The following is a 23,580-nucleotide window of genomic DNA, read 5'->3' as shown; positions in this document are numbered from 1 at the left end:
TTCTGCTACTTCAGCTAAGAAGGTTGCTCCCTTAGCTAGCAGAAGTAGTTAACCCCTAGACTAGCCCCCAGAAGGTGGAGGCATGATGCATGTATTACAAGGGTGTTACACTATGTTTCCCATACACAAGTAGCAAGACAGGCACTTTCAGTCTAGATGGTTTTTATTTAGGATTAAGAAAAAGAAAGAACGAACAAATATAAAATCCCCAAGGGAGAGAAAGTAGAACATATTTCTCACTCTATAAAATCCTTTTGTCTTGAAATGCCTCCTCGCACTGCCCTTTAGCAGACTTGTTGGCAAACACTTTACCTCTAAAAGGTACAACACATAACACTGCATGCATAACATTGTGCTCAGGTCTTAGAGTAAACTCTTCAGGATAGAGACCATGTCTTCATAGACAATGCTTTGCATAACAGGGTCCCTAGATACTACCGTAATGCAAATATTATTTTACATGATGTACTTACAATTTAACAGATGATTGTTTTTCCTTTGGAAAGGGAGCAGTTATCTTTAGTCTACATGGCTCTCTAACAACTTCCTGATATTGCAGTATATTTTGTTAATCTTTCACTGTTCTTGGAGACTCTGGGATTCCATTGTGTCTTGTAAGCCAGTAATAAGCAATAACTAAGTCATATGCATGTGTAAACAATGAGGGTGCTTGGTTTGCTTGGATCTGTCTTTTTCTGTATCTAATGCAATAAATAAAGGAGACTATATTGGAGAGAAAATAGGAATAAAACACTCAGTGTGAAAAGACTAAAGGTTAGGATTCAAGCATTTTCCTTTAAATTACTGACACTTCTGCAAATAAACAGCATTCAGTAATTTCAGTTAGGTGCTAAAGAGGTTTTAGCTCCCAAATGGCCCATTTCTACCAATTATGCCAATTAATTAGCAAAAAAAGATGGAATAGTGGTGCTTTGGTTTCTGTAGAAACAAAAATAGGAAGAATGGAAAACCATTTAGATTAATAAATAGCATCAAAATACTCTGACAATCAATGTAATGGTGCATTTACGGCACATATGGTTTATAACTGGTTGCTCATTGTATCTGTTCTGCACACTCTAAAGAAACATGTCTGTAAACAGCTCCTCTAAAACATGAAATAATTGTCATTTTCATGTTAAAAAAATAGAACATACAAAGATGTAGATGTGACTTTTCAAATAGAACATCTATAACTGTTTCCAATTCTGACATTGCCTCCACTGTAAAAACAGTATTCACTTCCAAGCCAGGAGATACTGTCTCTCATATTTTAACACATTTAATGGTAACATCAGGAAAAAACATACATCTCTTATGAACAGATGTTTCTTACTGTATTTAAGGCGAAATCTCCCCTTAAAAATAGCTTTGTGAGTAAATTTAAGATCAGAATTTCTTTTGTGCCATTCCTTAACAATACAATGAACATGCTACCACCAAAAACAATATTTTATCTTTCCCCAGAAGTAGTTCACAAATTATACACATTCAGTAACACCAAATGTAACCATCTTTGGAGTGGAGGACAGCATGCAGGAAGACCCCAAACATAGCTCTCAGCCTAACAGGGTGGGGAATGGAACTTTTGCCCAGGGTTTAAGGGGCAAACTCCTAGGACAAGATTTTCAGACTGTTTTGTGGCACAAAGAGAAGGACCTAGCAGAGAATTTGCCTTTCATAGCGTAATGTCTTGTTGGTGCGTTTACACTGCAACTGGACTCTGTACCTTCATTTCCCTCTACATGGTCTAGGTGGCATGTTGGGGAAGGGGGAGGGCATAATGGAGTTCTGCTCCACTTTTTCTATCCTCAGTGGTTTAGTGTCCATTAAGGACCTGATATCAACGGTGCAAGTTAATGCTGTTCAGAGCAGCAATAAGTCCCATTGGGGTCAGGCCTTGGGAATCAAAAGCTATAATTGTCTCTTTTAAACAGAGCTCTGGCATAGAAGAAAATCTGCCTCTACTCTTATGAAAAGTATCATGAGAACTATAGAGCTGAGTTTTTAAAATCAGGCTTATGTAATTATATGGCTTATTTGTGCCTGCACTTATGGCAATTTCCATGTGCAAAAACTGGCAGTTGCCTACAAAAAAATCAGGCATACATGGGCATCCTTTTTTAAAAAAAAGACGACCTTTGGGGTGCAGAGAGAAGAATTTTTTTTCAGGTGTCATTTGAAACACCCTCATAGAATAAACCACTAATAATTTATTATCTACTTTGCATAGCTAAAAGGGCTGAGACAAGTTTGTTAGAATTTCAGCATGTAATTCTACACCATAGTTTTGGGCTTTTAATACAGCACATAAATAAAATATATCAGAATATTTCATTTTAGAGTTTCCATCGACTTGGAAAGCAGACTTTGCCGTGATTATATGGAACTGATTTTTGGCCATGCCTCAGCCTGTTGTTGACTCCAGTTTTTAATATATAAATAATAGTGTGAGTGCATATCTTAATGGAATAAGGCTTGACTTTGCATTTCTGTCTGCCAAATGTTTTTATTAAAGCAATTAAACAATTATTCCCCCTACTCATTCAATATCAGGTTTTCCTTCAGCAAAAACTTAACCACTGCTGTGGATGCATCAAATGCCAAAGTATTTTTTGTAAAGTAATACTAATATAAAAATAAACTACCCATTTATTATCCAATTTTGCTGTATCTTAAAAAACTTAAAGGTTTGCAACTTTTCTTACTTTTATTATTGTGATTTTAGTTCTCATAAAAGATGCCAGATGGAAAATGCTGAAAACTGAAAATATAGTTTTACATTTTTGTACCGATTTATTTTTGCGTTCCTCCCAAACATCACATGGGGGCTGCTTTTAGAGGTAGGGTACTAAACTAAAAGGTCCAGATAGTATGTCCGTTTCTATGTAACTAATTGTGTTCCTAGCCAGTCCAGCTCTCCCATCTCACTAGTCTAACCAAAACCCAGAAATCATAAATTTCAGGCCCTCCTCTTTTAATACAGGTGATTACAATAAGTCGGATACTTCTACCAGTGAAATCAATAGGAATTTTGCCATTAACCTCAATAGGTGCCAGAGGAAGCTCAATGTAGCTATATCTGATTCTCAGTTCCTGCAGACTGATGACTGGATCCTGTTCCGTTGGCAGGCTGACCGAGGGAAATCCTCGGATGGTACAAAGCCAGCAGACCTAGCTTTATGGCACCAGTTCTTCACATCCACCATATGTTGGGGGTGGGGAAGAGAAATGCAGTGCTCAGCACACATCATTTTGCCACCTGGCACAGTGGCTGGCTGCAGCTGGCATGAGGGCTTGTCTACAAGGGTCATTACTGCACAGCAAGTTAAGGTGTGACGCTACAGCACACTAGCTTGCTGGACAGTAACATCCAGTGGGGAACCTGCTACAGTGCAGTAAAAGTTCCATACTGTGCTTTGATGTACTCCAATTTCAAAGAACTCCAGAACTTTTAGTGCACTGTTCACATGGGACATTACTGAGCCGCAAGCTAGTGCGCTGTAGAATCACACCCTGGCTTGCACACAGTAATGTTTCATGCTGATGTGCCCTTGCACCTGGGACTATTTTGGCCACTTGCTGATTTAGGATCAGAAGATCAAAAATGTGGCTGAACGTTATCTTTCTCTCCCCTGCCCCATCATCTACTCCAAGTGATTCAGTCCTCAATACACCTCTACCTCGATATAACGCGACCCAATATAACACGAATCCGGATATAACGCAGTAAAGCAGTGATCCAAGGCTGCGCACTCCAGCAGATCAAAGCAAGTTCAATATAATGCGGTTTCACCTATAACACAGTCAGACTTTTTGGCTCCCGAGGACAGCGTTATATCAGGGTAGAGGTGTATTCTCAAAATTTAAAATGTTTATCACAGCTACTGTTAGCATGATGAAGCTGAATTTCTGAGCACAGAAAACACAGTTTCAACTAGAGCAATGAAATTGATGGCAATAAAACCCATAATGAGATTTTTGTAATTCAATTGTAAAAACAACATTTTAAAATAGCCAACCATCTATCCTATTATTATTTGTTATTATTAGAAATCACCATGTTTTATTTACCAGAAATATCTCAGAAACTCAATTAGCCTTTGATCAGATCTTATTACAGCTATAATATGCTGCCAGTGATGACATTAACTATTAGTATGTGTTTGTTGCAAAGAGTCCTATATACGTTTAATTATTTAACTTCTATCGGATACCAATATGCAATTACATATGTTTAATACAGTTCAAATTGTGAATGGCACATTTCTGTTGCTGCTTTGACATCTGCAACTTTAATAATGACCCTCTGCCAACACAATATAATTACACTATATTTCATAAAGAGAGACGACATATTTTGAAGACTTTTCTTTTACCAAATCCACTGCAGTTTTGGGTGGGAGGAATACTCTAATAATAATTCTAACAATACAGTGCTCTCAAATATCCTAGACACTGCATTACAATTAATTAATACAAGGGTATAGTCTACCAGTCATTTAGGATTTTAAGTAGAATCTTACCTCCACGTATTCCAATACTCTCATTGATTTTGTGGTTCTACTCAACGTGATTAACAGGGGGCAGAATATGGCACATCCAAGTACTGAAAGAGTTTTATAACTCACCATGTAACTGATTTTCTTTGCCCATTAATCTGACTATGGTCCCCATCTCTCATGTGTACTTCAGTTGACTCCCTCTCGCACATATCATGAAGTGTAAAAATCTTGTGCTCACCTTCTCAGACCTAAACAACTCATTCTGGCCTACATCTCACACTTTTCTCCTATCATATTTCTCTTCAAAAATTCTGCTGGTGATGCCATCCTTGATGTCTTATTTGACTATTTCAGTCACCCTTCTCTTCGTACCTTTTCCCAGGCCACCTGCTATGTCTGCTGTACCTTTGAACAACAAGTCATCAGTGTCTCCTCTCCTTCATAGCCCTCCTACAATCCTCCTCCTTTTATGATCATCCAAAGTTATAAATTTATAATTATGGAAAGGATCAAAAACAAATCTGTTACCCCACCTCTTTAGATTTCCCAGTGTATTTTGTCTTTTATCTATTGGCCTGTAAGCTCGTTGAGGCAGGCAGTGTCTATTTGTGCTCACTTTACAATGCTTAGCCCACTATTTTTGATCTAAAAATGGATAGCAGTAATATGAGCAGACATCGTAGCTCAGTTCAGCAGGCTTACACACTTGAGTCAAAGAAAACATTCAAATCAGGTACAGTAAGGCTACGAAATCAAAGCCCTTGATACCAGTCCTGATCTCACCACTGTTGTTACAATCACTGATTGACATGCTTCTGACCCAAAACGCCACCCAACCATAGATGAATAGCATGTAGGTATCAGCTTGTCCATACCATCTCATTGTAGAGCACTGGAATAGTACAAATATCAACTTCTTATGACCCAGTAGGCCCAATTATGATTTCACACCATTTTTTCCACTGGTGTAACTCCAACGACTTCACTGGACTTTCTCCTAAATTAAAAGTGTTGTATGTAATATAAGAAAAAGGACACTTGTGTTTCCCTATATACATTTTGAACCTACACATATTGAGATGGTTCGAAATTGACTCAAACTCTTTCTTCCCATCTTGATTGCAAATTAAGTCTCTTTTAAATATGTAGTTAGTTGGCAGTAATTGCAATTGTGTGATCAAACAAAACTAGCCCTGTCCAAAGCACAGCCAGGGAATTTGCACCTTTGAATTAAAAGTTTCAATGTGCTGTCATTGAAAAACGGTATAAATAAGTATTGTTCTCTGGTCATTGCTAGCCATTTTCCCAAGTCAACTCTTAGACACTCTTTTAGCACAACATTGTATTGTTCAAAAGGAATCATCATAGTTGGTTGGGTCAAAGAGTCTAGTGCTCTAACTTAAATAAAGTTGAACTGTAAGATTCTTCACTGCTTTGCCACTAACATAGTCAAATATTTCAGAACAAGCAATTTCAAAGTGAGTGTAAAATGTTACCAAATCAGAATGTTAACATGGTCATATATTTATGAAAATGGCATTTCCGAACAGTTTATTTAGGATTCAGAAATGATTAATAAGTGTTATAACCATGTTACAGACGTGTAATATATTTTACAGATGTCTAAACATATATCGATAGGGGTATTATAAGTATTATAGGTCGTTATAAGCCATTCTTATACAGTCCAGCAAGTCATATAACAATTGATTAACATTTAATTAAGATATCTATTATTTCAGTTTATTAACACTTCATAAACTATTTAGAAATGTACCTTTAATTTAACATATGACCAGTAATGTTTTATATGCACTTTGCACTTTTATAAATGACTACAAAAGATCTATTTACAATGGTAATTTTGTCTCAGTGATGGCAAAATTCTACCATCTGGCAGTGCTTTATGGCCATCTTACACAGGTGGAATTGATTATACAAGGGATGAGAGAGTGGAGAATCACGCTTGATATGTCAGCTACTATTTAGTGAAGCAAACTGTAGAACAATGGTAAAGAAGAATTTATGGCAGAGTTTGAAAAATGGATGGATCTTAAAAACCAGCTGGCGAAAAGCACATTCAGCAATAGTCTTCAGCACTCAACAAAGAAAGGCCAATCTACTGTGTTTAAAACCACTCAGATATTACTCAATGTAGGTATTATGCTCCGAGACACACATGCTCATAAAATATAGAGATCGAAGTCTGCCACTAGCTATAGAAATAGATTATGAGTGCTGTTTCTACAGTAAGGAAAGAAACAAAGGCTTTTCAAGATAACGCAATCACTCATTGACAGAGATGACACGATATGAATCTGCTTTTGAGACAAGCTCCAGACGTCACAATCAACTAAGTACTCTGTCAGGTGTGTTGACAAGTGAGCTTCTTGATCTCTCTGATGCTGATATTTTGCTTAAGGAAGAGAGGAGAGAAGCTTGAACCCATAAGCCCAGTACATTCAGGAAATGACAGATGAAAGAAATCTTTAGAGAAGGAATATAAAATTCAGTGCCACAAAAGTTCACTTGACAAATCAGAAGTTGTCAGGTAAAACAATTCTTCAAGATCTTTTAAAGTGAAATATTTTTAAATGAATGATTTGATATTATCATAAAACGGCACCTTATGAACACTAGCGACATTTGTAGGCTCACTCACTAGGTTCTTGCATAATCAGTTTGCCAAATTTGGCAGGTCTAATTAAAGAGGCCTGCTGAAAAATATCAGATATTAGTCCCATTCCATCAGACAAATACTAACACAGTTAACCACTGCCTGCTACCTGAGTTTCAGGATTTTTCTTTTCCCTTGTAAGCAAATAACAGCAGATAAAATGGAATAACAGATGAAAGATCATGACCATTATTTGATTAATCGGGTTTGTTCGGTAACTCACAGAGGAAAGAAGAGACTCTGAAAGTTTGGAAAAATAAGATATTTTTATTCTACTTTTTCCTTTATGCTGCTTTTCTTGGTGAGGGTCATGGCGGCAGCATGTAGAGTAGGGAAGACCAGACCTTCTTTTCCTCTGCAACAGGTTCCAGCTCTTCCTGGGGGATCCCCCAGTGTTCCCAGGCCAGCCGGGAGATATAATCCCTCCAGTGTGTCCTGGTCGGCCTCAGGGCCTCCGCCCTATGGGACGTGCCTAGTATAGTTCCAACGGAAGCCCCCCAGGGGGCATCCTTATCAGGTGCCCGAACCACCTCAACTGGCTCCTCTCGATCGGGAAGAATAGCAGCTCTATTCCGAGGTCTTCCTGAATAGCTAAGCCCTTCACCCCATCTCATAGAGTAAGCCCAGCCACCCTGCGGAGAAACCTCATTTCCAGCACTTGTACCCACGATCTTGCTCTTTCGATCATTTTGCAAAGTTCAGGACCATAAGTGAGGATGGGGACGTAGAGCAACCTGTAAATCGAGAGCTTTGTCTGAGAACTCAGCTCCCACTTCACCACCATGGATGAGTACAGCACCTGCATCACTGCTGCCACCACACCAGAACAAGACCCCTAGATATTTGAACTCTTCCACTAAGGGCAGCTTCTCCCACCTCACCGCGAGAGAACAATCCACTTTCTTCCAGGAGAGGATCTCTGATTTGGAGGTGCGAATTCTCATCCCAGCCACTTCACACTCTGCAGTGAAAGGTTTGAGTGCACATCGGAGATTGTAGGCTAAAGAAGCAAGGAGGACAACATCATCTGCAAACAGCAGAGATGCCACCTCCAAGTCCCCATATCGGATGCACTCAACAGCTCGTCTGTGCCTTGATATCCAGTCCATGATAATCATGAACAGGAGTGGGGACAAGATGCACCCTTGGTGGAGTCCAACACCCACCTTGAATGAACTTGACTTAATGCCAAGAATCTGAACACAACTCTCACTCTGGGAATAGAGGGACCAGATAACATACAAAAGTGGCCCCGGCACCTCATACTCCCACAGCACTTCCCACAAGATATCTCGGGGAACACCCTCATATGCCTTCTCCAGGTCTACAAAACAAAGTTAGACTGGATTAGCAAACTACCGCGACTCCTCGAGTATCTGCGAGAAAGCAAAAAACTGGTCTATTGTTCCATGGCCAGAATCTGCATTGTTCCTCCTGGATCCGAGGTTCAACTAACCTATAATTTTGTTGCATCGAACAAAACAACCTCTCCAGCAACCCTGGCATAGGGCCTTGTAATCTAGAGAGAGAGAGACACTCAAAAATTGATGCAACAAAATTATAGGCCACTTATGAACAATTTAAGTTGTGGGTGTGCATAAATTATAAAAACAGAAATAGTCCACTATTCCACGGTAATGGCCCAAACATTATAACTCTTACTACACTATTTGAGGCTCATTACTATACAAGACCATGACTACAGAACAATATAATTGTGAGGTTTTTATTTAACTAATTAATTTATTTTTTAAAAGAAGAGGTACTTGAAGACCCCTTATTGAACTGAAAGGTGGGAAACTGCGGCACAAGTCCACCCTATTTAGGCTTAATCGATTTGAGCCATAATTTATAATTTTTTAGACACAATCATTGTCACTTATAATTTCTGATCATATATTTGTGACAGAGAACAAACAGATAAGATGGAACAGGTAGGGCCCCAAGTTACCATGGTTCTGGGGAATTGGGAAACTCTCCTTCTCATGTTGGTTGTCTCAGTCTCTTGTCCAGAACTCTCCGACTTGGGCCCTTGTTCATTTGTTTTTTGTATGTTAATTTGTGCATCTATGTCTAAATCATGAATCATCTCACATTACATATTCATTAGTTCTCTTCCAATCAATGTTAAGATTATGTTTTACATAACACATACAATACACATGCACAAGGTTCAATTTACATAATTTTTGCAGTCTACACTAATTTTCCTGTCATTGTGTCTTCATGTCACCTTACTCCTTTTTTTTCCCAATGAAGGGACTTTTTACCATTGCGTTTTGTGTGTTTTATTGTAATGATTAATTTAGTCTTATTGATGCTCTCCAACAGAATACATTCCACTAACAAAACATCACCTTTATCCTGTCAGCTGTGAGCATTACTTAAGCACACCTAGGTAAGAGAGAAATTGTCAAGACAACACTCATGTCATGCAAAGCTATGCCAAAGCCTTGGCATAAGTACTATCTTGGCTTATCCAAACTCATTCACTGTACAAAAGCATAAACTATTAACATTAAATTAAAATTGTAACCCTTCTTTTTACCATTCAGAAATTCTTCATCTTTGAATATTATAATTCAAAATACATGTATCATCCTACATTATTCATTAACCTTTATTTTTTTATTTGAGTAGGAGAGTTATGGAGAACAAGATGACCTTAATGTCAGCATTTACTTATCTTTTCCAGACATGGGTTTTCAGAAGATTTTTTGCTTAAAGTCTAGCACCATGTTTGTAAATCACGAAAACGCCTTGTCAGTAATTTTGCCTGTTGCACTTTGAAGTGCTTTATTCAATTTTAAGGCCTAGGTATTTAATTGTCCCCAACAGAACCTAAGCAAAATATAAAGAAAATGTATAGTATACAATAAACGGAGGCAATAACAATATGCCAGAATAAGTCCCCAGACAAGAGCAATGCCTCCAGGAGAACTATAGGTGTGCAGTATCCATAGCAGACACTAAAATGCTACCTATTTTTAGAGGGCAAGTATCTTGGAATACTATCCCTTCCCACCTTCTTAACTCCCATATTTGAGTGAGACATTAAAAGTGATTGCACACTGCTGATTGACAAACACAGCCATATCACAAACACAGCCACAGTTCAACACTCACCTCCAAAAGATTCCAGCTATAAAGAGCTTTTGAGGTACCAAAGTGCCTCATGTTCTCACAATGATTTGGGTCTGCACTATAAATGCTCGCACCTGAGTCCAATAGTAGGAGAGTGGGTGAGTGTTTGGGCACATGCTAAAACATTAAGCATTTAAATGATGTTACTATGCCCCCATCTGAGCTGCAGCCAGCAGCCTTGTTTTAAACCAATGATCCTATCTATCAGGAACAGCAATATGGCAAAAAATATGTGGCAAGGAAAGGATAAATTAAAGGCCCTCACCATCTGGCTTTCAGGGTTCTTCCAAATGTTGACAGCTCCTTTTCAAAAGAGTGGTTAGCATTCTAAGAGTTCAGACTAGCAGCCATTTTCTTACTAGCATGACTAAAACTTTAGCAGATGAGCTCTAATTCGATACACAGACAGCAGCCTTGGAAACCTCAGCATACTCACTGCACGACAGACAGAGAACAAAATTCATCTTTCCATTCCATGGATGTAAACCCATAAGTGGGTTTGTATCCTTGTGTGACAGAGAAAAATTGAGCCCAAAGCTTTCATTCGGAATATTATATCATAATCTAATCTCCCAGCAGGTGTCACTGTGGCACGAGGAAGCACATCACCATGAAACTGCAGTGACTGATCAAGTGTAGTATCTGTTCTTATCAGTTTAACTACTAGCCAAGATATTCTTGGTGGTGGTTCCTCACATACAGCAAGCCCCATTTGTTCCTCCCAATCACTTACCCACCTGATTACTGTAATCACACTTCATAGCCTCAGGGAGCAAAGTCATCCTTCCTTATGTTAACTTAAGCAGTAAGCCCATTAAAAAGGTGCATACAAAGAGTGTGTGAGATGGGGAAACAAATCTCAGCTGGTATTGTACTTGTTCCTACTTCCACCTCCTAAGAAGGAAGCCATATATGTTTTCGGCAGCATCCCTAATGTAAATAAAACTCTTTCAAACCTAGGCATAAAATAAATGAATTGCAAAAGAGGCAACAGTAGTAGTCCATTTGCTACAAAGCCTACAAAATAAATGCATGTGGATTTGTAATGTTGCACAACTGGAAAAGCCCTATAGTGGATAGGAAACCCTGACCTTTCTGTACATTTTTAGTCATTTCTATGAGAATCACTAGAAAATTATATCCCTACTAGAGAATTTTATAGGATTACCTAAAAAAAAAAAAAAAAAAAAAAAAAAAATCTATAAGAAGATTAGCATTTTCTGTTCAATTCTATAGGGTTTGAGAATAATTTTTATAGAAACTTGTTACAAAATCCTATTGGGTTCCATCCTTAGTAAATTCTCTAAGATCTTTAGAATCATGTCGGTTAGACACTAATTTTAAAGTCATAGGAAACTATTTTATATTCTGTAATCAGCATTTTAGCGTTTTGTCATTCGGAAAAGCAACAGGAGGCCTCACTTCTGTCAGAGCTCATGGTGCATGCAAAAGGAACAGGATGCAGCATTACTTCAGAAAGGCTAATTACTGCATAGTGTAATGAAAGGATTTAGTTCCTTCTGCAAACACTTCAGATGATCATGGCACTGAATTAAACCATAGCTGATCTTTACCAGCGGGAGGAGAACACAGGACTCAGTTGCTGTGCAAAGGAAATTCCATGTTAGGGGCAGGAATGGAGGGATAGCTCAGTGGTTTGAGCATTGGTCTGCTAAACCCAGGGTTGTGAGTTCAATCCTTGAGGGGGCCACTTAAGGATCTGGGGCAAAAAATCTGTACTTGGTCCTGCTAGTGAAGGCAGGAAGCTGGACTTGACCTTTCAGGGTCTCTTCCAGCTCTATGAGATAGGTATATCTCCATATATGTATAGTTCAGAGGTAGGCAATCTATGGCACATGTGCCAAAGGAAGCACACGAGCTGATTTTCAGTGGCACTCACACTGCCTGGGTCCTGGCCACCAGTCTGGGGACCTCTGCATTTTAAATGAAGCTTCTTAAACATTTTCAAAACCTTATTTACTTGACATACAACAATAGTTTAGTTCTATATTATAGACTTATAGAAAGAGACCTTCTAAAAACATTAAAATGTATTACTGGCACGCAAAACCTTAAATTAAAGTGAATAAATGAAGACTCGGCACACCACTTCTGAAAGGTTGCCGACCCCTGATATAGTTAATGCCTCAACTACCTGATGGTTAAGAACACTCAAGCAGCACCTACCAAATTACTCACTAACAGATAGCAAATTCCAAATGTGGGGGTTCATCTGGGAATGCCCAATTCAGACTTTGTGAAGTACAGTAGATGGCTGTGACAGAATTTTGGTAGGAATCTGAAGGCTGCAGCTAATCTCCATACAAATGTCCATCTTTTTTTAATAAACAAATGCAGAAAGTCATAATGGATGCTTGTACAGTGCTTGTCCTGTCCTTGACACATAGAAATTGCTTACTGTATGAGTTCACCAGCAATAAAAACAATTACAACTGATCGCCCCGCCCAGATGGAAACGTCCTACAGAATTTTATAGGTGTGAAAACTATTAAGGTGCTATAGAAATTATTCTGACAATCTATAGAATTCAATGGAAACTGAGGTCTTTCCTATAGGCTTGGGTTGGGGGTGTTTTGTTTTGTGCTCTTGTTTTTGAGCCATCCTATAAAAGGTCTATAATAATAACATTTTATGGGATGATTAATTGAGAATGAGATCCTTTCTATACATATTTAGATTCTATAAGATTTTTACCACAAGAATATAATTACAAGGAAAGTTGTGGGCTTGTGTTGCATTTAGTCATTGGGCTACTCTTTGGGCACTCCTGGGTTAGCACTTGCTCTCTTGCTCAGATAAGTAACCACTTTGGCCTGGTCTATACGGGGGGGATCGAGCTAAGTTACGCAACTTTTGCTACGTGAATAACATAGCTGAAGTCGACGTACTTAGACCTACTTACCGCAGTATCTTCACTGCAGTAGGTCGACTGCTGATGCTCCCCCGTCGACTCCGCCTATGCTTCTCACTCCGGTGGAGTACCGGAGTCGACTGGAGAGCGCTCAGCAGTCGATTTATCGCATCTTCACTAGTCACGATAAATCGACCTCCGCTGGATTGATGGCTCCAGAGGTAAGTGTAAACATGCCCTTCGTTACCTAATTTTTTTAATGACCTACAAAGAGAACAGCCTCCCTGAGTCTCTCTGTGCATAACACTACTTAGGTTTTAAACTCCCTTGCTCTCTCTAACCTCCCAACAGGCTCTCTCTCACCCTACTAAACCTGATATGAAGAATCAGCATTGATCAGCTGGCAAGTGTGAACAAGAAAACTCAATGACAAACCGTGTTCAAAGAACTTCTTTATAAAACAAAGATCTAAGTACCTTTGAAAAGATTCAAGCCAGAGCTGTCCAGCCCATGGGTTGAGGCAGGTAGCAGATAATTTAGTTCTGGCACATCTGTACTTTACAAGGGACTTCAGTGAAGTATATAACAGCCTTATATCAAAGGATAACTTTTCAAGGAGCAAACTTTATAGGAAGAATGCACTAAATCTAATGATCAAAGACACCTGAGGACACAGGGAAAGATAAGGGTGGATTTTATGGTTTCCTCCATTCCTGTAGTGCTGGAAATCATTATTGCCTTACTTGTCAGACAGGGGCTAGGATTCCCCAGTGTTCTGAAGCGCTTGTGTATTGCTAAAACTGTCACTTTATCAGGGTCTCAGAATGCTGGGTGATTCCTCATTCCCACATTCCTTCAGAAGTTCAAGGCAATTGTTTGTTTACTACCTTCCATTTAGCAATACCCTGACCTCATTGTTGGTCCAACCAATATTATATATGCACTGTTAGAACCGACGAGAGGGAGATCTGTTCTCACTTACACACATGCCACACCAATGACTTCAGGCTGTTGTTCTCATGTAAACAAAGGCAAATGTGGGGACTTCAATGGGTCTTCTTTTGGTTAAGGACTATTCACATGAGTAAAGTTTTGCAGAATGAAGTTCTTGGTCTGTACTGAGTAAAAAGCAGATGAAATCCTGTTTGTCTTGTCCACCCAACCAAGCAGCCCCACTGACTTAAATGAGACTATTCATGCAAGTAAGGGGAGTAGAGTTTGGCCCCAAAATAGTAAAGAGATAGGAAACAAAATAAGGACCCAATCCTTACTCCCTGCGTGTCTGAATAAGGCCAGCAGGACGGAGCTTTCAGTTAGCAGTAAAATAAAAAAAGTTTTTGATTTGTCTGATAAATATTCAGTTTCTATTTTCAAAAATCATACCGGAGGGGAACGCACATGATTTTTTTTTCATTTGCACTTTAAACAGATACACCCCCTGCATATTTAAGAGACTTCTTTCAAAACAAGGTCTTATCTTAAATTAACATTTTAACCATTGCATTCAACAGGGAAAAGTTGGCTCATCCCTTTTTCTCAGAGCTTTAAATCAACATCGACAAGATGGAGGAGCTCCTGGAACAACTGTCAGGGACCCTTGCTTTACTAGTCTTGACTCATGTCAGACAAAACGTCAGAGACTCCAGAACTGCTCTTGGCAATACACAGGATGGAAACAATCCAAATTCAAGCAGCTGAAGGGGCTGCACAATCACTACACAAAGGAACTGATGTGTTGCATATTGAATTCTGACAATGATTACATATAATTGTATCATTACCTAGAGTGAAATTAATGGACGGAACTATTCAGGAAAATATGAAAGAAATTAGCTTTGAAGTAGCATAATGGAAGATTTTAATTATGGAAGAAATCAGTCACTTTTTTAAATTACTGGTTATGGTGCCATCAAACATACGCTATCCAAATATCTTTGTCACTTGGACTTCCATACTTTTTTTTGTCTTAAATCACAGCATTCTTTTACAACGGTCAAATGCGTGTAAGAAGCATCTTTGTTTTGATGTCTAAAAAGTGCATCAAAATTCTTAGTCTGAATTCATATTTGCGGGTGATGGAGAAACTGCATGTTGCCAGATCAATAAGTGAAAGCCAATATTTACTGATTGTTTCAAAATGCATACATCAGAGCAAGTTCCAGTCAAGCAAGACTCAAACTGCAAAATTTCAAAAGGAATCACATAGCTGCAAAGGATTTGGTCTCTCTCTCTCAAACAGAACAAAAAACACCCAATAATTGGTTGAATAGCAGTTTGCAGCCCGGTGCTGAAAGGGAGCATTTCTACTCCTAAGGAAAATAAATAAGATTTATCGTCTGCAACTTGTTACCCTAACTAGCATAGAATAAGGCACAGAAGCTTTTGCAAGGAAGATGTGGCACCAATTATGGGACTCCGAGATGCTCTGACAGTTTTAAACAAATGAACTATTTTTTTTTCTTTTTAACAAATTAAACTCAATTGCACCATTTACTATTGAGAAGTTCATATTCAAGGTACTGTAATGGACAAAACTCAGGCAGTCAATAAGACATGGAATATGTAGCTCCATTAGTGGCAAGTTGCTCTTTCTGCTTATATACCGTATTTACTAACTGCAAGTTTGGTAGTGTTCCTACAAAGCTAAATGTTTCCAGTACAAATTGCGTTACAATTTGCACCAAAGCCTCCAACACAAAACAAGTTGACAGCATGCTTAATGAACTCCCATCACTAACTGAGAGCAAATGGGGCTGGATGTAGTTTAACTTCCTATATAATTATGTGCGTTTCTAAGAAGGGGAAGGTTCCTAATTAGAAGCACTGAGAAGAGAGTTGTATTGGTGATACAAAGACAGTACTTTACCCTCCTTGCCGTTGTGAATGGAGCACCAAGTCTCCCTTGCATGTTGGCTAATCACATTACAGAATGAGCTGGCTCAAAGAACTGTAACTTCATTCCAAATCAGCAAAGTAGGTTTGCTTGCATTTGGCCTCTCTGCAGCAGGAAAGCTGGATCAGCAGTAGTACCATAATCGACATAATTGGATTAAACATAATAAAACAAGGGAAACTGATCTGAAGGGCTTTGCAAAGCACTTCATAGCAGGTCAGTGGGAAATGTCCCAGAGTAAAAACTGTGTACAGCCTTCAAGATCTGGCCCATAATTTATAGGAAAAAAAAAACAACAACAGTGTGAACATATTCATTTCTTTATTCTTGATGACAGCCCGCTGCACTAATGCAACTCCCACAGCCTCAAAGTTGGGGGGCTTTGTCTGGACTGGAGGGGGAAAAAAGAGTAGTGTCTTCTTTAAGGGTCCCCCACCCCCAGTTTGGGAGTAATGAGGGAGGTTGGGACATGGGGATGGGGTGGGGAGAGGAAGGCAACATGATTAAGACTAAGATTTAGTCACAGGTATTTTTAGTAAAAGTCATGGAGAGGTCATGGGCAATAAACAAAAATTCACAGCCCATGACCTGCCCATGACTTTTACTATATAAATACCCGACTAAAACCTAGCAACTCCTGGGGTCTCTGGGCGCTGCTCCTCTAAGGAGTCTGGGGGGTAGGGGGGCAATGGCTAGCCTCTGCACTGGCCACGGGGGGCTGACTGACCCCAACCCCCCGCTGTTCCGAGGTCCCGGGGACCGCTGCTCGGGCACTCCCCGGGACCACCCCTGGGACTGCTGCTTGGGCGCTCCCCTGGGCCCCTGGGATGGGTTTTTCACTTTCCCCACAGCAGCTCAGAGACCAAGTGGGGCAGGTCAGGTTCAAGTTGTTACAACTTAGGAGGTGGGAGGTGCCCAGTGAAGTTACTCCATATTCCACAGGAGGTCCAGTTCCCTGATAAGCCAGACGTGGAAGAGGACTTAGGGGCAGGCATCTCCTAAAGAAGTCGGGGAGTGGGGTTGGAGCTCTTAATGTCTGGTACAGGGAGGAGACAACCCCTTTCCCCCAGCTCCTTAACATTTACATGAGAGGAGGGCAATGGTGACCCAACAACAGGCTGGAGAACAGCTGTGGAAGGGTGGGGTGCCTGAGAGCAGCCCGCTCCTGGAGAAGATTAAAGAGGGAATCATGACGTGCACTGTACCAATTATTGCCTGGTACTTCCCAGATGAGTTAAGTTAATAAAATTGCCACCTAATTAAACCACATCCCTTGCATCTTGTCCTTTTTTTCCCCTCATGAGTCCAGGACAATGCTAAAGCTGCAATGCATCCAACATAGTGCAAAGCCAGAGATAGTGAATTACACAACACCTTCCTACTATGATATTACAAGGAAAGGTGACAACTTCTAGGACAGTATTTACAAGCCGTGTGTAACTTTACCCTGGTTCCATTATATGGGTTGCGATCCTCTTGTGCTTTGGACTGCAGCAAACCAAAAAATTTAGGCTAAAAGGCAACTTTCACCTGATTTTTATATGAAACCATTAATCAACCTACCTTTGTGACTCTTACTAAACCTGGTCATCCTGAGATGAATTTAGGGCTGAGCTAACTTGAGTTTCCAGCTGAGCTGAGTTTTCAGGTGAGCAAATTATTGTTGGTTAAACTGAACTGACTCTTGTAATTATTATTTTATTATTATTTGTATTGTGGTAGCACTGACAAGCACAAGTCATAGACCAGGACCCCCTTGTGCTAGGTGCTGTTCAAACACAGAACAAAAGGACTGTTATTCCTAATGAGTTTACAATCTAAGTAATGAAACTCCTGAACCACCCAAATTTTGCCTGACTTCATGTTTCATGGGGAATCCAGCTTTGATATCCAAACGTTTACATGTTATATTAGAACATCGATCAGATCCATTTGAAGTTCTTTAGTATAGAAATCAGTCTGTAAGTCTCACAACAGTCTCACAAGACCTCTGGTGCTTCCTAATTCCTATCAGGTTGGAAAGACCATGGAAATCACCATCTTCATGGTTTCTCAACACTTCTGTTTCCAGTGCCAGATACAGAAAGGGCAGAGGCAAGTAAAAATGGTAGTAGAAAATAAACTGAATATTGTTTCAGTCTCAAAAAGTTTTTGGTTTGGGTTGAATTTGAGGTTTGAATAAATAGTGATCCTAATAGTGATGCTTTGGCCCATCCCAGTAATTTGAGGATGTACCCACTATCTAGCTTGCTCAGATCGACTTGATAGGTTTTTGTACCTCCTTTAAACCTAGAAACAGACTTGTGCTTAAGGTAAGAAGGTAACCAAATCCTCAAAGGTAAAAACAGAGCCTCTGATCATAGTTCCAAAACATGGCTCCATTTACTTACGTGCAGTCTGTCTAACACAGCTGCTCTCATCTCAGAATCCCATAAATAATATTCTTTCAAACGAAATGATGAAGCCCTGAGGTAAAACTAATATTTTAAAGCTCTATCCCTTGTAGGCTACAAAACTTCCCTGCTGACCCTGCCCCCATGGGTCCATATTGATTTTTCAATTAAAAATTTACTAGGACTTGAGAAAGTAATAAAACAGCCAAGATCAGAGAGAGAGGTCCGAGGGATTGGGGGAGGTGGGCCGGTAGGGAAAGATGGATGCTTTGAGGGACTGAAAAGGACCCAAACTTCGAAGAGCAGTTGATGCATTCAATATCCAAATGTAAGGCTAACGTGGGTCCATTACAAAGGGAGCGAGAAAGACTGAACAGGGAGGAGGAAAATGGAGACGATCAATGGAATTACATTCTAGTGAAAAGGTTAATTAAATCTTTTGCTGGCTTGTACTTTGGGACTCACTTTTCCTAATGTAAATATATAAAGTGCCCTTTTCCAAGCCTCCATTTACACAAATAGTTGGTGCATAGAAAAAAAAGCCCACAATAAATCACTTTACTTTCTGAAAGGTAGAGTGGTGCAAATGTATAGCTGTTGACCTGCAAATAAATCTTACTAGCCAGACATGTCTATTGTTGCCTGGTGCATTAACTACCAGCAGGCTTTTTTTTTTCTTTAAACAATAACCACCAGCAGCTCATAGTATAGGAATACACTATTACAATAGACCCGTGCAGACCAGCATGCATAAATCTGTTTGGCTAGGGCAGTCAAGTCGCTTCTCCAAAGCTCAAGGAACAGAGTATTTTATAAGCAGAAGAAATTGTCACTGAACCTTCACTGTATTTTCATTGAAGGTCACCGGTAACACCACAACAGCAATATTTTTCTCTCACTCTCAACCTCGCTTTGTCACCCTGACTATCATTATAGCTGATGAAAAAAGTTCAAGTTGCATGAGAATTGTTTAATGCAAGCGCTGGGATGCAGTTAATATCAAGAATCGATTGAAATAACAGCAGCACCCATAGAAGGCAGCAAACTAATTATTTTTAAGTTTCCCCCCGCAGAGAAGCTGGACAATTTTTTTTTTAAACTGAATCTGGCCTCCAGTGCATTTTGACGCTACATTCGGTAACAGAGACCAACTTACAAAGCTCTTCTTGATTTGTGTGTTTTGAAAATTATAGAGTATCCATGTTACCAAAATAATTGCATTTGATAGAGCTGGAGGTGGGAGGGGGGAGGAATTATTGCCATACTTTCTTACCAACATGCCAACATTCATAGATTCTCATATGCTTGAATAGAAACCTCTCATGTGTAAAATCAAAAACTGAGGGATGCAGTTTCTTCTGGGAGCTGATAGTTTTTCTCTTTTTGCCAGAATGCAGTCTTATAATACTCTCTACTACAGTATCATAGGGTAGTCACACAGACTGCAAGATGATCTACAATGTAATAGTAGTGGTTTCTAAAGAGAGGCTTTGTCTTACCCTTACAGAGAGAAGTCATTTAGTAGCTACAGAGGATTGACCAGAGAAAATTTATTCAAATTAGCAAAGATGACATGAGGCCAAATTTGGGCATTTAGCCACTGTCCTCTGTTGGGATTGAAGTGGCAATGCCCCCCACCTATGGGAAACTCAGGAAGGTGTAACACCTTCTCAAGCAGACCACTGTGAAAGAGGACTGCATCGGCTGGACCAAGTCTGGTGCTGATGCAGCCAAGGCCCCCTCTCTGAAACACCATGCAGCCAGAGGCTGCAGCATCAGGGGTTCCTGAATGTAATGACAGGCTTTCGTGCAGTCTGCACAGAGGTGGACTGATAGGCTCCTTGTTAATTCCCCTCCCCATGTGTCTGCCTAAAGGTATTCCACAATACAGCCCCAAATGTACTTATTCTGCTTTTTAAAAGCTGCTTCTATCCAAGGCTCTAGACCTGTCTTCAGCTCAGTCCTTAAACATGTCAGGCTGACCATATGCCACCATTACAACCTTCTCAGAATGCCTAGGCAGTACTTTCATCCCAGCCCCTCGGGAACAGCCTGGGAAAATAGGCTTTGCAGCCTGCTCTGAAGGTTACCAAATCTGGGCTTTGTTGGACCAAGGAAAGGAAAAACCTCAAGATGCTATGAGCTCCTAATAAGGACCACCTATTCCTATCCCCCAGACAAAAATATCCAGAAACTAAGCTCAAGGTCCCACTGTATCTCAACTATCAGGGTGGGGGGGGGGAGGAGAAAGGCGTGTTTTCCACAGAAAAGAAAATGACAGCTATGAAATATGTGATTATGCAATATCAAGGTCCAGAATCTGTTGTCTTTATATTCAGGGTAAGAATAGGTAAAGTTTCCCAAAGGGCCCCAGACTCAACCAACTGCTTTCTTTATGCATAAAACATCCTATAATTGCAGCTGGTCTAAGTCACCTTTTGGTGTGTCCAGATCAGACCCCAAAATTACAAACACCCTCAATTTTTAGAGTATTCAAATCTAGCCTTTAACCAGGATAAGGCTTTGCTAATAACAGGCGTAACCCAAACACCAAAATTTGATGAAGGAGGCAAATTGGTTGAAACTATAATCAAGAACAGCTTTATCAGACACACAGATGAACACAATATGTTGAGGAAGAGACAACATGGCTTTTGTAGAGAGAAATCATGCCTCACCGATACATTAGAATTTCTTGAGGGGGCCAAAAGACATGTGGACAAGGGTGATCCGGAGTATATAGAATACTTGGACTTTGAGACAGACTTTGACAAGGTCCCTCACCAAAGGCTTTTAAGCAAATTAGGCAGCTATGGGATAAGAGGGAAAGTCCTTTCAAGCATCAGAAATTGTTTAAAAGATAGAAAACAAACTATATCAATAAATGATCAGTTTTCACAGTGGAGAGAGATAAATAGCAGGGTCCCCCCAAGGATATGTACTGGGATCAGTGCTGTTCAACATACTCATAAATGACTTGGAAAACGGGGTAAATAGTGAGGTGGCAAAGTTTGCAGATGATACAAAATTAATCAAGATTGCAGTCTGCTTTGGACTTAACTAAGAGTTACAAAAGGATCTCACAAATTTAGGATATGGAGCAACAGAATGGCAGATGAAATTCAAGGTTGATAAATGCAAAGTAATGCACATTGGAAAATATAATCCCAACTATACATACAAAATGATGGGGCCTGAATTAGCTGTTTAAACTCAAGAAAGAGATGTTGAAGTCATTGTGGATGAAAACATCTGGTCAGTGTGCAGCGACAGTCAAACAAAACTAACAGAATGTTAGGCACCATTAGGAAAGGGATATATGATAAGACAAAACTATTATAATGCCACTATATAAATCCATGGTACACCCACACTCTGACTGTGTGTGCAGTTCTGATCACTCCATATCAAAAAAGAGATTTTAGAATTAGAAAAAGTGCAGAGAAAGGCAACGAATTTCCATATGAGGAGAGATTAAAAAGACTGGGACTGTTCATTTTTAGAAAAGAGACAACTGAGGGGGATACAATAGAGATCTATAAAATCATGAATGGTCTGAGGAAAGTGAATATTTATCCCTTCACATAACACAAGAACCAGGGGTCACCCCATGAAATTAATAGGCAGCAGGTTTAAAACAAACAAACAAAAGTAAGTACTTCTTCACCCAATGCACAACCTGTGGAACTTGTCAGGGAATGTTGTGAAGGCCATAAGTATAACTGGGTTAAAAAACATTTATGGAGTTTAGGTCTATGAGAGGCTATTAGCCAAGATGGTCAGGGATGCAACCCCACACTCTGGGTGTCCCTAAACCTCTGACTGCCAGAAGCTGGAACTGGACAACAGCTTCACTTAATAAATGTCTCTGTTCTGTTCATTTCCTCTGAAGCATCTGGCACCGGCCACTGTCAGATGACAGTGTCCTGGGCTAGATGAACCATTGGTTTTACCCAGTATGTCCATTCTTATGTTCTTATGAGAGGATGAAAAATTGAGATCATGAGCTGGGATCCACCTCACACTGATCTCTCGTTCATCTGTAGTTCCTTTAATGTTGTTGGCTGTTATATGAACACACTGAACAAAGAAGAGACCCTAAAAGATTATAGATTGTTATTTTAATTGATATCTGCACCCACTGCACAAGCAAAACCTATATAATGCAGCAGAAAACAAAACAGCCAAGTGTACATGTGGTCTGTCAATCATGCAGACCACTGGCTGTTTTGTTTGTTCAAATATCTGTTTGCTGACAGGTGCATGGTCAAATGTTGAGGGTCTAATACAAGAAGCCAGTTTGATGCAGAGAATGTCTTTATTGTACCTTTGGTGGGGAGGGAGAAATGCAGGAGAGGAATCGCAGAGCACCTAAGAAGAAAAGTTTAATAAAAAAATATATTTAGCAATTTAAATAGTGATGAAAATGAGCTAAAAATATCCAATCACTGGGGTTGTTCATGCCATTATCACAAATTTTAATTCCAGAAACTCAATAGTAAAAAGAGAAAACATGCTGGCACATGTAACCAAACGATGCCATTGTGATGGTAAATCAGATTGAGAGGGAAAATGGCATCATCTGGTCCCTTTGATGTTATAAAAAACATATTGGAAGAAGATCAAAAAGCAGAACTTTGCTTTTCATATGAAACAAGATCACTAATGTAACAGAAGGAACTGAGAGGAACAAGCAAAAGGCAATGTTTATGATAAATGTCTTATTTTTAAATTGTTCACAGTTTTAATCACTCATTTCAGTCACTCATTCTCCCCAAAGATTAGTGATCAGCTGCCTATGATCAGATTATTTTTTTATCAAACAGTCAGGGTCTGTCCAATTCACCTTGCTTTTCAGAAGTATATAATGCAGCCTGGAGAAGTTTGTTTCTCATAAAATCAAACTGCAGAGATACCTGAATCTGATCATTTGAATCCTCCCCAGCAGGGGTCACTAAATTAATGATAAATATAATATAGGCTCTACAAATGGAAATATATATTTTGCCAACAAAAAAATGCAGCAGGACTTCTTTCTGCAGAGGTTTATTTTGAAATCTAAAAACTCTTTCTCTATAAAATGGTTATGAAGAAAG

The 23,580-nt window shown here is 39.5% G+C and overlaps 1 protein-coding gene across 1 annotated transcript in view; it reads right to left on the bottom strand.

Moving 5' to 3' along the window:
* Positions 1–23,580, bottom strand: part of DCC (DCC netrin 1 receptor) — a gene marked incomplete in the record, with an annotated part of 974,185 nt that overhangs the window by 653,293 nt on the left and 297,312 nt on the right.

The sequence above is a fragment of the Trachemys scripta genome, chromosome 6 (genome assembly GCF_013100865.1).
Source record: "Trachemys scripta elegans isolate TJP31775 chromosome 6, CAS_Tse_1.0, whole genome shotgun sequence".
Lineage (NCBI taxonomy): Eukaryota > Metazoa > Chordata > Testudines > Emydidae > Trachemys > Trachemys scripta.
Note: the sequence above shows the minus strand (reverse complement) of the source record. Positions and strands in the feature narration are given on the sequence as shown.